The sequence below is a fragment of the Humulus lupulus genome, chromosome 3 (genome assembly GCF_963169125.1).
Source record: "Humulus lupulus chromosome 3, drHumLupu1.1, whole genome shotgun sequence".
In the NCBI taxonomy this organism is placed as follows: domain Eukaryota; kingdom Viridiplantae; phylum Streptophyta; class Magnoliopsida; order Rosales; family Cannabaceae; genus Humulus; species Humulus lupulus.
The window spans coordinates 70,506,046-70,520,451 of record NC_084795.1 but is presented as its reverse complement, the minus strand read 5'-3'; positions in this window follow the sequence as shown (position 1 = coordinate 70,520,451).

Here is a 14,406-nt window from a genome sequence, read left to right as displayed (position 1 = left end):
GGAGAAGTCGATGCAGGTTTGCCATTTCCCGTAGAGCTTCGCGACCAGCACAGGATTGGCGACCCAAACCAGAAACTTGGCTTCACGGATAAAGCCGCATTTCTTAAACCGGGCTACTTCTTCTTCTAGGGCTTCAACCCGAGTTGTTCCCAGGCGTCTCTATTTCTGGGACTTTGCAGGAACGCTCTTATCCAAATGAAGGGTGTGCATGATGACATTTGGACTGATTCCCACCATGTCCTCATGTGACCACGCGAACACATCCAGGTTCTCCTGCAGAAACTTGATCAGCTCCGCCTTCCTCTTTCCACAGAGGGTTTTACCGAGCTTAACCATCCGTGAGGGATTTTGTGGATCGATATTTACTTCCTCGAGCTCTTCAATAGCTTGGAGCTTGGACTTATCCTCGCCTATTCGGGGGTCAATATCCTCACTTAGGAAGATACTTTCCCCTTCGGTGCTCTAAGGTTTTTCAATCTCAGGATTAGGCAAAGGTTCCTGAGGTTCCTCTTCTCCACCTTGGATGGCCATTGTTAACTGCCCGGGTTTCAATTTTCCCTTCATGGAAATGTTGTAGCATTCCCTGGCAGCAAGCTGATCACCACGGACCGTGCATATCCCTGTGGAAGAAAGGAATTTCAGCGCGAGGTGGCGGACGGAGGTGATGGCTTCAAAAGCTATAAGTGTAGGTCGACCCAAAATGGCATTGTATGCGGCGGGACAGTCGATGACCACGAATTCAAGGATTTTCGAGACTGTCCGAGGTCCCTCTCCTAAGGTGATCACCAACTCGATCGTCCCTATAGCCGCTAATCCTTCTCCTGAGAAACCATAAAGCATCATGGAGGTTGCCTTCAGTTCGGCGACAGTCAAACCCATCTTCTCCAGCGTGGACCGGAATAGAAGGTTTACTGAGCTCCCATTATCGACCAGCACTCTCTTAACCCTTCGATTAGCGAGCTGCACTGCTACGACCAAAGGGTCATTATGAGGGAACTGAACGTGGCTGGCATCTTCTTCAGTAAAAATGATTGGTTGCCTTTCCAATCGCTGCTGCTTTGGAAGATGTTGCTCGGGGACGAACTCTACTCCATTATGAGCCTTAAGTTCGTTGACGTACCTCGTTTGGGCACCTCTACTTGTACCATCCAAATGAGGACCTCCAGAGATTATGGAGATCTCCACTCCTGTCACTGGAGGTGGGACGTCCTGATCTACCCGAGACCCGGGCTGAGTGATCGGGACTTCCGGAGTCGGACGGGCTGCCGGAACTCTGTTCCGCGCATACTGAGCCAAGGGGTCGGCTCTGATGAGAGTCTCGATCTCATCCTTCAGGTGTCTATAATCATTGGTATTGTGGCGAACGTCGTTGTGGAAACGGCAAAACTTGGAGGGGTCTCGCTTCCCCTTCTGGTGCTTTAGCAGCTCTAGCTTCTTCCAAAGGAGGCGAGCAGAGTTTGCTAGGAAGATGTTCTCCCTAGAGTGGGTGAGCTCCGTATAAGTCGCATATACCGGCTTAAATTTTTCCACGGACTTATTCTTCTTGGGGCCGTGCTGGTTGCCCTCGTCATTCCCCTTTCTCTTGCCTCCACCAAACTGGTTATTCTGTGTAACGTTCTGGGTCGCTGTCACGACCTCCGTTCCCACTCCAGCGGGCTGCTCAGGGACCTGGCTGGTTCCTGCAGCTGAGGCTTGGGCCTCCTCCAAGTTGATCCACCCCTGGGCCCTATTTAGGAATTCATTTACTGAGCTGACTCCCTTCCTTTGTATCTCATTCCAGGCCCCCCTCCGACGAGGATTCCAGTCCTCAAAGCCATGAGTTTGGAGCTGTCATCTGCGTCTCTGGCCCGAGCAACGACATTCGCGATCCTGCTCAGGTAAGCCTTCAGAGGCTCGTCGGGTTGTTTCCTCACGTTAGCCAGGGAGTCGGCCTTGACGCGGGCAGCCTAAGAGGCTCGGAATGCTCTCTTGAAGTCAGCAGAGAAAGTTTTCTAGGAGCTGATTGACTATTTTTTATTCTGCTTGAACCACTGGCTGGCCGGCCCAGTCAATGTGGATGGAAATATTAGACATCTTAGCTCAGGGCCAATGTTGTGGGCCATCATCAAAGTATTGAACATGCCTAGATGATCTGATGGATCTCCATCTCCGTTAATCTTGGACAAGTGCGGCATACGAAAACCGGGCGGATACGCCGTACTTTCTATGCTGGGGGTGAAGAGCTCAAGTTCGTCCCCTAAATCATATTCGTCTTTTTCTTTCTCCGACAGGAGCTTCCTCATTAGCTCCTCCATCTGAGCCAAGCGCTCAACGGTTTTGTCCTGATTTCCTTGGTTATTCCGGGGCTGTTCAACAGCTCCGGATCCATTGTATACGTTTGGTGGGTTATTGCCCCTCCTATCTTGAGATAGGTTATTTGGGACATTCCCGCCGTCACGTACCTCGGACAGGTCTCCCCTTGAGCGAGCATGGCTACCACTTCCTATCGGGTCCCCCCTATGAGAGTTAAGGCGATCTTGTTGGTCACCCCTTGGGGTGGCTTGAGGACTTTGCGCCGAGCTTAGGCGTTGGCGCAGGTCTCTGCCAGAAAGGTCACTTCGGCGACTTCCGGTCCAGTAGCTCCCATTAGAGAAGCTCGGAGCCCGCCTTTGGGGCTGAGGATCCGGGTCTTCTCTGGGCATCCTGCCACGATGGGAAGGTCCTGCGGAAGGTGGGTTTCTCCTGCTGCTCCCATAAGCTGGAATATCTCAGACGGGTCGAGGAGGAGATGGATATCTTATCGGTGAAGGAGGATGTCTGACCGAGGCTGCAATCCTGGTTCCGTCAGGGCGGATCAGGTTAGGTAGGGGCCTTTCGGCCTTGCGCCTGGCGATCTGAGCGGGGCGCAGGACGGTTGGCCAGGATGGGCTATCGCTGTGAGCCCTCCCCGGATCTCCTTCTAGAATTCCCTCGAGCCCTCCTGGGTGCGCTTGAGGCTGGTAGTGAGCTGGGAGTTGAAGTTCGGACCGAGCGGCTATACTGCTGCTCGGCCCTGGGTAGTTCTTCAAAGGTTGCCTCTCGGCGGTGCGATGAGGGAGTAGAGTTGGATATCGGAGGTCTGGCCGAAGGGCTAGGCCTGGACCGATTACCCCAGCGGGACTTATGAGTCTCGCCTTGCCTCTTTCCGATGTTAGAGTCGGTTGTAAGAGGGGGTAGTCGGGCCAACACCTCCTTAATCTATTGATTAGCTTTCGCTAGCTGACTCCTCAGCTGCGCATTCTCCATGTCTACTGCCGTGTAAAAGTCTGGGTTTGGATTAGGTGGTCGGGGTGCCGAACTTCCAGTGTCATCCTGGCTTATTGGCTGCTTGCCCGGCCGCTGCTGAACTTCAAGGTTTTGCTCACCGGAGATGGCGGCATGATGGGCTTCCTGCCCATCATGCTGCTCCGCCTCGTTACCGTGTCTTGATTGAGTGATCACCATGGTTGGATATTTGCGATAGCACCAATCTAACAAGATCTCAATGAAAGCACCAAACTGTTGACACGGTTCTTCGCCAACAGGTAATCAAGAAGATAAGAGAAAGGGATTAGTGCTGAGTGATGAACCGAAACAGATGAATGATCTTAATATGAACTGAAGATACGACTACGTTTTTAGGTGGTTCAAAGGTTAAAATCCTTCTACTCCACCAGCCAATATTATTGCTATATTTCTGGTATTCTTTATAGGGTATTTCGTTACACATTAGAATCCAACCCTTTGCAACTCCCAGGGTCTCCATATTTATAGGAGAGGGCACCTGGGAGTTGGTAAGGGGGGTCATCCCGTGACCTTATTACCCATCATGTCACTTATGTGACATTCATGATTAATTCCTAAAACCTGACAGATGAAGTGTGATCAAATCAATAGGTAAGGGGGATAATGGGCCGCACGGCCCAACCCAGTCGTGGGTGCCTGAACACGCACATTCATGCTTGGTGTCCGAGAATTCAGGGATATGTCAAACACGTGATGTCTGATATATGCACGTTTACATTGCGTGGTTGACTTCATAAGGGGTCACAGCTTCCAACTCCAGCTCGCACCTCGGGCTGGATGCCTTCTCGACCCGCGATCTTCATATCTCTGACTCGGCCCTTAAATAATCTTGAAAAACATTTGGCTACCTCGAGCTAAAGAGGTAGGACCTGACAACAGCAGCTCCGGCCACATGGTATCCATGTGGCTGATATAATCATGCCATATCTCAGCTCGCTAATAGCCCGTGGAAAATTAGGGCGTACACATGGCTGGTTGGGTGTTTTGAAGTTCTTGAGTTTCAGAAATTGAAAGTAGGAGTTCAATGAGTTCTAAGTTAGGTTTTCAGTTGAATTATGTTGTTAAAGTCATTCTAAAAGTGTTGGGATTAATTGGTTTTAAATTAGGAAGCTTTGGGATGATCTTGGGTAAGGTTTAGAGGTTGAAAATGGTGGAATTTCTAGGCATGAAGGGAAGGGTCGCGGCTCTGTTCTAGAGCGTTGCAGCCCTAGGATGCAAAGGAGCCAGGGAGGCTTGGCCAGAGGTAAGCACCGCGGCGCCCAAAGGAAGGGTCGCGGCGCGTGTCTTCTTTTAGGGGTGGCCATGGTTCTGTTTTAGGGCTGGGCCGCGGCTAAGCTTCAAGGGTCACAGCCCTTAGATGTGTACTTGAACATTTAGAGTTTTAAAGCATGGGAATCTAGCCTAGAGTGCTCGGGATTGATTTCACCACCGTGCTTGGTGGAATTCAGTTTCCTGGAAGTTAGTTTTGTACCAGAAAACCTGAATTTGAATATTAATGGAACCCAATATCTTGGTTGTGACTAGGTGTTAAGGCTAGGGCTCGGGAACGGATCGTGCTCGAGGAGCGTCGCTCGTAATTAGTGAACGCGGAGACTAAAGGTAAGAAAACTGCACCTGGTTATGTATCTATAATGGGACTAAGGGTTCCCTAATGTGTATGCTTGAAAGGATGGTATTATGCCATGTAAATTAATCAGTGAACCAACGGCCTAAGAGTGCCAAGGGTTACACTAGCGCACAGGGCGCGACTTGGCCACTGGTAGCCGAGGACAGCTTAATATGCACTGAGCTCGGTTTAAGCGGGCCGGAGTCAGTGGGGTAAACAGAGGATGCGGCCTAAGTTATCGGCCCTGATTATTATGTGACCTAGTTATTATGTGATTTGACTGTTAGAACGATTAATTGCATTGTTGATTATGAATATGTGATAAGTGATTAATGTGGAATAACAAGTGTTTGGTCATGCTTGATGAGTTAACTATCCGTTGCTATTGGTTGCATTGCCTGTTATGTTTTCTTGCTGGGCCTTGGCTCATGGGTGCTACGTGGTGCAAGTAAAGGCAAGGGCAAACTTGATCAGCCCTGATTTGGAGAGCTCTGTGAGTGAAATGTACATGACCAGCTGCTCAGCCGCCACAGTTGAGTTTTAGGCAGGGACGCGAGACCCAGAAATGTTCATTTTGCCTTAGTATGGCCGACAATTGTCTGTATTTTGGGGAGTCTGTAATCCAACTTTTAAACTCTGTTTCTTTTGGGATCCCATGTATATAACTGTTTAATTATATAAAGTGAAACTTTTGAGACCAAAACCTTTTTAACCCTAGCTCATACATGTTTAGTGACACGTTTTTTTAATTAATGACTTAATTAGCAAGCCTTGCACCTTTATAAGTACACAGTGTAGCGGTCTTGGCTATCCAGAGCGTTACATCCTGGGAAAACTTCATAGGAGGTCACCCATCATGAGACTACTCCAGGTCAAGCACACTTAACTTTGGAGTTCTCAAGCGATGGGCTGCCAAAAAGAAGATGCATCATTTTGGCATAGGTAGTACCCATCAATCCATTTAAGCCCTCGTCAACTGTGTAGTACCATACCTACACAGTCTTAGAATCATCACAATTGATCTTCCCCAGGCGATGTGGGATTGCACAGCTTTTTACCCGGTCTTTCGCCCTGTGGAACACGGGATTCTGACTGTCACAGTAGGAAAATTTGGACATAAAAAGCTCTCATTTAGCTCTGATTGTTAAGAATGTGTAAATTTGGAAATGAAACTATGGGAGTATATATAGGGCAAAAACCCACTGTTTGATCCAACAGCTCAGAATGGGGATCTCAAGACTATCCCCATCCAACGGTCCTGGATAACGCAGGGGCTTTAATTAGCCCAATCGAGTTCCCGATCGTGGATTCATCAATCCACGATCCATGCCCACCTGATCCAACGGTCTACATTGAAATTTTCAAGATTATCCCCATCAAACGATCCCAGATGGTGCAGAGGTATTAAACAACCCACTCGAGTACCCTATCAACATCTCTCATGCAGACAGGACGTCTCAGAAATCACACTGACACCCATCGGTCACTGTGACAATCAAAAGATTCTTTCCAGATCTGTTAGGTGCGAGTGGTGTAGATGCACCAATCACTGGGAGACGCATGTATAAAACGGGGTGAATTTGAAAGGACGGGGATCACCCAAGTGCCCCCTAAGTAAATGAACTTGTCTCCTAGGAAACAAACCGGGCTATTTGGATTTGGTCCAGGAGAATGAGGCAAGTTACTGCCATGCAAAATCGCCCGACCGGCCCCCAAGTAAATGAACCTGTCTTCTAGGAAACAAGCCGGGATATTTGGATTTGAACCGGGAGAATGAGGCAAGTCTCCACCATGCAAACACGGATGAATACTTGGAGGGTAAATGTTATCCTTGTTTTCCCCCTGGACACGTGGCATGATATAATGGGCATGTGTGCTCTCCCAAAGAGATCGAAGGCCCATCCTGAGCCCAAAGAATGGGGAAGAAGAAAGTTCTAAAGGCCCAGTCATCAGTAAGCCTAACTACGTCTGATAGGCGTGACCATGACAAGGGGACCAGGACCAAGATGCAGGCCTAACTCATCTTCCCAGTCCCAACCTATCCATATCCTCTGGGATGTGGGAAGAGGTGGTAGGCCCAGCAGTCTCGGAATACAACCCTATCAAGAATGAACCTGATCCCTAGTAAACGAACGAGGGTCCCGGTGAATGGACTGTGGCGTTGGTAAAGGAACCCAGACCCGACGTCTAGATAGGGCAGGATTGATCTTCCCTGATGCTGACACATTCCCAAGAAACACGAAAGTTGGTCTCCTCAACTAACCAGCAGAAGAGGTCACATACGGAATGTATGTTGCTGCTAGGAAACAGTACTGCCATTACTCTGACAGATCCTATCACCAGGATCCCGTTAGAAGCCCACGCAGACCAGTCTGAGGTTACGTACTATTGACAGCTGTACGGCTTGCCCACTCCCAAGTCGACCCAATGGGCCCTGATTAATATGTATTATTTAGCAATATCATTTGTATTAAGCCTCCATTAGCGAGCAAACCATGATTACATCCCTATTGGGCCCGGATTAGTCTGGCCCAAGCCCATCGCACCTAAACTACCTATAAGTAGGACCAGTTGTGCACTATAGCAAGGATCCCTAGATTTTCTCCTGTAAGCAATTACTCTGCTCAAACTTGCAAAAAACTCCATTGTTAAAAGCTCTCTAAGCTCTAATACAACTGACTCGTGGACTAAGGCTCATTAATGCCCCAACCACATAAAAACCTTGCTTGCATATTTTAAATCCTTTCTTTTTAGCCCTCTTGTCTTTCATAATTCTAGTTTCTGAAAAACTCGATAAACACCAGCCATATACATCATTCAGTCCCCAAAACAATAGTTCTTAGCCTGATCATTCTGACAAACCATAACGCGCGAATTAAAGGATCAAATGACATATATAGGAGTTCATAGTAACTTCAGGATTAAGATCAGTTTATATAAGATCATCAGTTGATCTGTTTTATAATACTACGAAATAGTATTTAAACAAGTATTATTAAATCACATCTGGTCCAATTCTACATACTCTCAGTATGCAAAGTACATCAACTAAAGTGTCCTACTACACTAGTAACCCGGATCTAGGTCACATGTATTCATAATAGTAGTGGATTGTACTAGCAGTAATTAATATAAAGATTCTATAACTTTATTTTAGCGAACTATTTAAGTTCATTATATCAATCTCGATCCTCTCATACCAATATGAGATTGAGACCACATAGATGAACTTGGGAATTTTCTGATATTTACTTAATATTATTAATAATAATATAGTAAATAAGCTACATATATACAATAATTCAATTCATTCATTTACTTCATTAAAACAATTGTCAGCTACAATTGCTTTAAGGCCACAATTCCCAACATTCTACTCATTTCTGGTACATACAAGACATTGGTGAGTAAAACCTTTTTGCCAGATGTGAAGAACAAATCATTAGTTCACTTTCCTTCAACCTTGGACCTTTTCTCACTGCCCATTTGTATCTCATGTCCTTCCTTTGAAGATTCAAAGGTCTTGAAAAGAGTTCTATCATAGGTAACATGAATGGTGGCACAAGTATCATACCACCACCCACTCACCTTTCCATGAATAGTATTAACTTCGCTTGGTATTGCCTGTAATGCCCCAAATTTCCTAATAAGGTTTAGGACCTTGATTAGGAGGCCGGGAGGGCCATAATTGATTTATTCTGATATTTAATAATTATATGCATGTTTATGTGAATTGTATTATTATATGATGATAAATGCATGCATATGGGGGTTCATTTTAATTATAACGGCATTTTGGTAATTTGGCCCGTTGAGGGCGTGATTGTGTATTTTCATGCATGTGGGTGAATTATAAATAATACCACATTATATGTGGATTGGTTCGAGCCATTCGGCATGAGACAATCATGGAATGCAATTTTTCGGTCTAGTCATAACAGGATTAAGTTCGGGGCTCGGAGTGAGTCTCGGGGTAATTTGGTGATTAGAACATTGCTGGGAATTAAAGGGTAACGGGATATGAATTATTGGTATTTGAGAATATTGAGAATAACGGGAATTGGAGGGTGTTAATTATAATTAACGAGATAGATGGGAATGGACAGTTTTACCCTTGGGAGTCTTTAGAAGCCTTTATTGGACCTAGGGGCAAAATGGTCTTTTCACCCCTAAGATATATATATCAGCCCTTTAAGTTTAAAAAAGTTGTAGAAAATATAAGAAAGCAGAGCATTATCATCCTTATCTTTCTCTCCCGTACCAATTCTTCCCTCCTTCCTTTCAATTTTTGAGAGCCAATTTGAGGATCTAAGCTAGGAGAGCAAGGCTTGAGCGCTTAGGACCTTGGTTCAATCATTGAAGGGGATCTAAGTCAAGCTTGAGGTAAGGCAATTCAGCCATGAAATTCTTGTTATACCCTGATTTTCTAATAAGTTTTCAGTTGAGGATTTTGATGTGTTAGTTGGGAATTAATGGAAGTTCTTGAGTTTGGTTGCTTGGGTTTTGATGAGGGTGTGTTGTAGATGAAGTTTAGGGGTTGAATTAGATGTTTGGGATTGGTTTTGAGGCTTGGTTTCAGGGGAAAATCGCAAGGAGGGAAACCAGAAAAGTTTCTGGTCTGCTGATGGCGCCCCAGCGCTAGGCAGGGATGGTTTTGGGCTTCTCTGACTTTAGGGAAGCGCCACTAGGTAGCGCCCCAATGCTAGTGAATTTTCTAGCAAGCCTATTTTAGGGCTCGGGGTGACTTTTAAAGCTCGGGGGTTGGTTCCTTTACCCCGTTTGGGTAGATTAAGAGTCCCGAGAGTGCGGGATGGATCCTGGGAGTGTGGTTTTAGATTATAAACCTTTTTATGATTTATTTTATTGGTGGGATTCCATATTTGGTTATGACTAGGTGAGTGCTAAAGGATCAAAGGATTGATCGTTCTCAAGGGTTGTTCTTTTATTAATTCTTGCTCGAACCCAAGGTAAGAAAACTGCACCCTGTGTATATGTGACATGCATGGTTATTCTTGATGCATGTTGGATGCCTAAATATGATGCATGTAATGCACAAGAAACATGTGATTAGGGCATGCTATGAATATTGAGTATGAGATTTTTCAGAGCTTGAGCCTCTATGTTTATGCATGATCCTAATTGTGCTAGTAATTATTGAGTAAGCATGTTGAATGCCCTGTATTTGGATATTTGACATATGATATATGTTTGGTGGCATTGCTTACTTGTGTATGGCACTGACTAGTCAGGGTCGGCACTGGTCAAGTATCATAAACCTAACAGCCGAGAACGGCATAGCATCATGAACGCAGGGCCAATTAAAATATTAGATCTAATTGATATCAGCGTTGAATGACTCTAGGGCATTAATGCTGGACTGACCCTAAGGTCAATGAATCTTATAAGCGCTTGACTAGTCTAAGCTAGTTACTCAGAGCCAAGGTCTAAGGCCTAGGTGACTGCTTGTCACATGGCTAGGGAACAAAGCTCCATAGTTATAACTCTAGAGTCATGAGGAAGGTTATGTTGGTGACTAGTCATCATGCACCTATCTTGTTTAAGCTAGTGAAAGGTTCACTTACCTATAAAGCCCCGGTGACCCTATCATCACATGGCTATTGGAAATAAACCCACCTTAGTGACTATTACAACTGTCACTCTTCTATTTAGGGCTAAAAGCCCTAGATGATTATTATGATCATTGGTTGATGTGTTATACTCAACAATACGTGAATTCATTTGCCTGCTTGACTAGGGCTATATCTGCTAGGCGTGTGCCTTATGATTTGATGACATGTTATTATTGTTCATGAGCATATTGAGTTTTCTTGCGGGCTTCGGCTCACAGGTGCTATGTGGTGCAGGTAGAGGCAAAAGAAAGCTGGACCATCCTTGAGTTGGAGAGCTTAGGTGACAGTGTGTACATATGCAGCTACTCGACCACCACGGCCGAGGTTTGAAGAGGAACTAGGGTTAAACCCTGTTTTGCCGCTTAGATCGGCTGGTTGTAAATATTTTCTTGTAGTAGACCTTTAAATTATATTTTTGGGATCCCAATGTATACAGTAAACGTTCTAGTAAAACGTTACATCTTAACCAAAAAATTTAATTCCTAAACCACTAATCATACTTAGATACACAATTTTGGCCAAATGACTCGATTAGCAAGTTTAGCACTGTTTACAAGGCACACCGTAATGGTCCCTGGAGTTTGGGGCGTTACATTGCCACTAGTTCCTCTTGGGTTGAATTAACTCCTGCCTCATTGTTTTGGCTCCTCTTGAATCTACAATCTCTAGCAAAGTGGTCATTCTTGCCACATACAAAGCAAGTTCCCTTGGAACTTTTGAATTGTCCCTCATTTTTCTTGGGCCCCAAAGGTTTTTGACCCGTACCCTTGCTCTTAGCAATTCCTTTGCCCTTGTTAGGAGGGTTAGCCACCACATTGGCCTTAGAAGTATCTCCATTGGACTTTTGTTCATTCATATCTCTAGATCGATATTCCTCCTCAATTCTCAAGTGTTTGAGAATTTCCTCCAAAAACATCTCTTCAATTCTATGGAGAATTTTCTTTCTATAGCCTCTCCAAGAAGAAGGTAACTTGGCTATAATGGCACCAACAAGAAATTGTTCCAGCAATACAATCTTAAGAGTAGACAATTTATTCACAATAATTTGTAACTCGTGAATTTGAGGGAGAAGGGGTTTATCATTATGAAATTTAAATTCCATCTACTGAGTAATAAGGAATTTCTTAGTACCTTCTTCTTCCGCTTTGTACTTTTTTTCCAAGGCCTCCTAAATCTCCTTGGCGGTATTGGTGTTTGTGTGGAGATCATAGAGCTTATCCGAGAGGGCATTGAGGATGTGACCCCTACATATCAATTCATCTTCTTCGCACTTCTTCCTTTCTTTGACAACTTCTTGAGCATCATCTTCCTTAGGCTCTTCCAAGGCTTTTAGGTCTTTATCCAAGACATAGAAAACTTTCAAAGTGGTGAGCAAAAATCTAATCTTGTCTTGACAAAGTTAGTCCCATCAAACATATCCAATCTAACAAAGTCTTGAGTAATGAATTTCAATGTCGAAAGAGAGTTAGATTCTTCCATGATATACTATCTTAGATTATAGAGTATTAGAATGTTGGGGGAGAGTGAGATAACACCACCTAAAAAATACAATCTACACAAAAAATTGATTGATAGAGACTTAAAAAAGATTGAGAAAGAACTTGCAAACCCAAGTAAATCAATGGTGTTCTTCAACTTCGATGAAGCTTCAAAAACCCTAGGCAAAACCACCACTTTGAGCAAACCAAAAACACAAAGCCAAGGCTTATACACGTTGCAAAACGCTTTCCTAATACTCTATTTCCTAGCCACCATGGATGCTTAAGGCCTTCTCTTGAGGAAATGAGGATTGAGATTTAACAAGCCTTCAACTCTCAAAGTCAAGCACTTTCTTTGAGAGTTCTTGGGGAAAAACTAGAGATTCTTGGAGCTAGAGAGACAGAGAGTAGAGATAGAATGGAGAGAGTGATCAAATCTTCCAAAACATTATTTTGACCCTCATATAGAGTAGGCACCGTCATTAGGTCTAACCAATAGGATTAGACTTGTAAAATACGTCATTAATATCATTTCACGTAATTTCACCTACTGTAGTAGGCAATGTGTCGCCTGCAAGCAGGTGATGCATCGCCTATTAGGGTTTCTTGAAACCCTAAGCATCAGGTGATGCCACGCCACTTGGGTGGCAACGTATCACCACTCTATTTTTGGACACTTCCAAAGGTCCTAAAAATGCTCTAAATGCTACCAAAATTTTTGGGAACCCTTAGATACTCTCATGCATCACTTTGGACCCAAAATTGCATTTTATAAGTGCCTACAATTGAAGCTCAAATTTCACAAATTCACTATGTGAGTTTTACTAAGTGTTTATACCTTCCTTGTATTTTAACACTTATCATTTGTACTTAAACAATCACAACACTTTAATCATAGAAATGAGTACTCAATCATTTAACTCATTTAACCAAGCAATAATGTGATCATCATTTCACTTATTGCTAGAAACTATAAATGTTCATGTAATGCCCCAAATTTCCTAATAAGGTTTAGGACCTTGATTAGGAGGCCGGGAGGGATATAATTGATTTATTGTGTTATTAAATTATTGTGTGCATGTTTAGGTGTATTAAATATTCATCTGAACCCATTTTTGAGTAATTGGGTGATTTTCATATTTTGGCCATTTCGGGCATATTTGGCATATATGTGATGTGTGTGGTGCTTTATTATTATTTGGTTATGCTAGGGATACCCAGCACGAGACGATCCTGGGAGGTAAGCTAGTGGGAAAGTCACAACGAGAATTATTCTTGACTCAGAGTGAGTCAAGGGGTATTTAGAGCATTACAGGGTTATTGGGTAATGGGAATCAATATTTGATGATAAGTTGGGAGTTAGTAAGATCAGGGGGAAATTCTGGAGGTTTTGACTATTTTGTCCCCGGGAGCGTTTTCAGAACCCCGAGCGTTAGGATTTGTTTAAGGCAACTTAAGCTTGAAGTAACCTTTTAAGAAATAAAAAGAACGTTCAGTAAGTTCTCTCTCCCTCTAAGTTTCATTTTCGTCTCCCGATCGCATTTTCGAAGGAAACTTGAGCTCTAGGACTCAGATTCAAGCGAGGATCAAGGCATAGTGATTCTAGGGAAGATTAGAAGCTTATTAGCTGGAGGATTTAGTTGGGATCAACTCAATTGGAGGTAATTCAAGTTTTAAGTTTTAAGATTTTAAAGTTTTTAAGCTTGAATTGGGTTTTTTGTTTTGATGAGTTTTCGAATGATTTGAAGCTTTGGCTTTGTTGGTTTTGGATCATGGGGATGTTTGGGAACTTTGATTTTTGAGTTTGGAGATGTTTTGATAGGCTTTTGGAAGGTTTTAAAAGGGGAAAAATCGATGGTCCGAGGTTGGGTCGCGGCCCTGTTCTTGGGCGCCGCGGCCTAGGCTCGACGAAGCAAGTAGAAGATTTTGTGAGTTCTGGGGGCCGCGACGCTGGGTATGGTGCGTTGCAGCGCTTGCCCCTAGTGCTTCTGTTTTGGCTGGGGGGCTGCAGCTCAGGGTTTTGGGACCACGGCTCTTGAGGGTTTTTATGGCCGAAATGATGTTTTGAGCTTAGGAACTCAAACCTTAGGCCTCGGGATCATTCCTACTACCCGGTTTAGTGGGATTTGATGTCTCAGCGGCTAGGTCTTGGTTCCGGGATTCGTTTTAGAACTTGAACTCATCGGATCACTGTTTGTGGTTGTGACTAGGTTATCACTAGAGGCTTGGAATCAGGATCGTGCTTGTGGCTCGTTTATTGTTAACCTGTGCTTGGACCAAAGGTAAGAAAACTGCACCCTGTGTATGTGACATGCATGGTTATACTTGATGCATGTTGGATGTGTAAATGTGATGCGTGTGATGCACGAGAAACATGTGATTAGGGCAT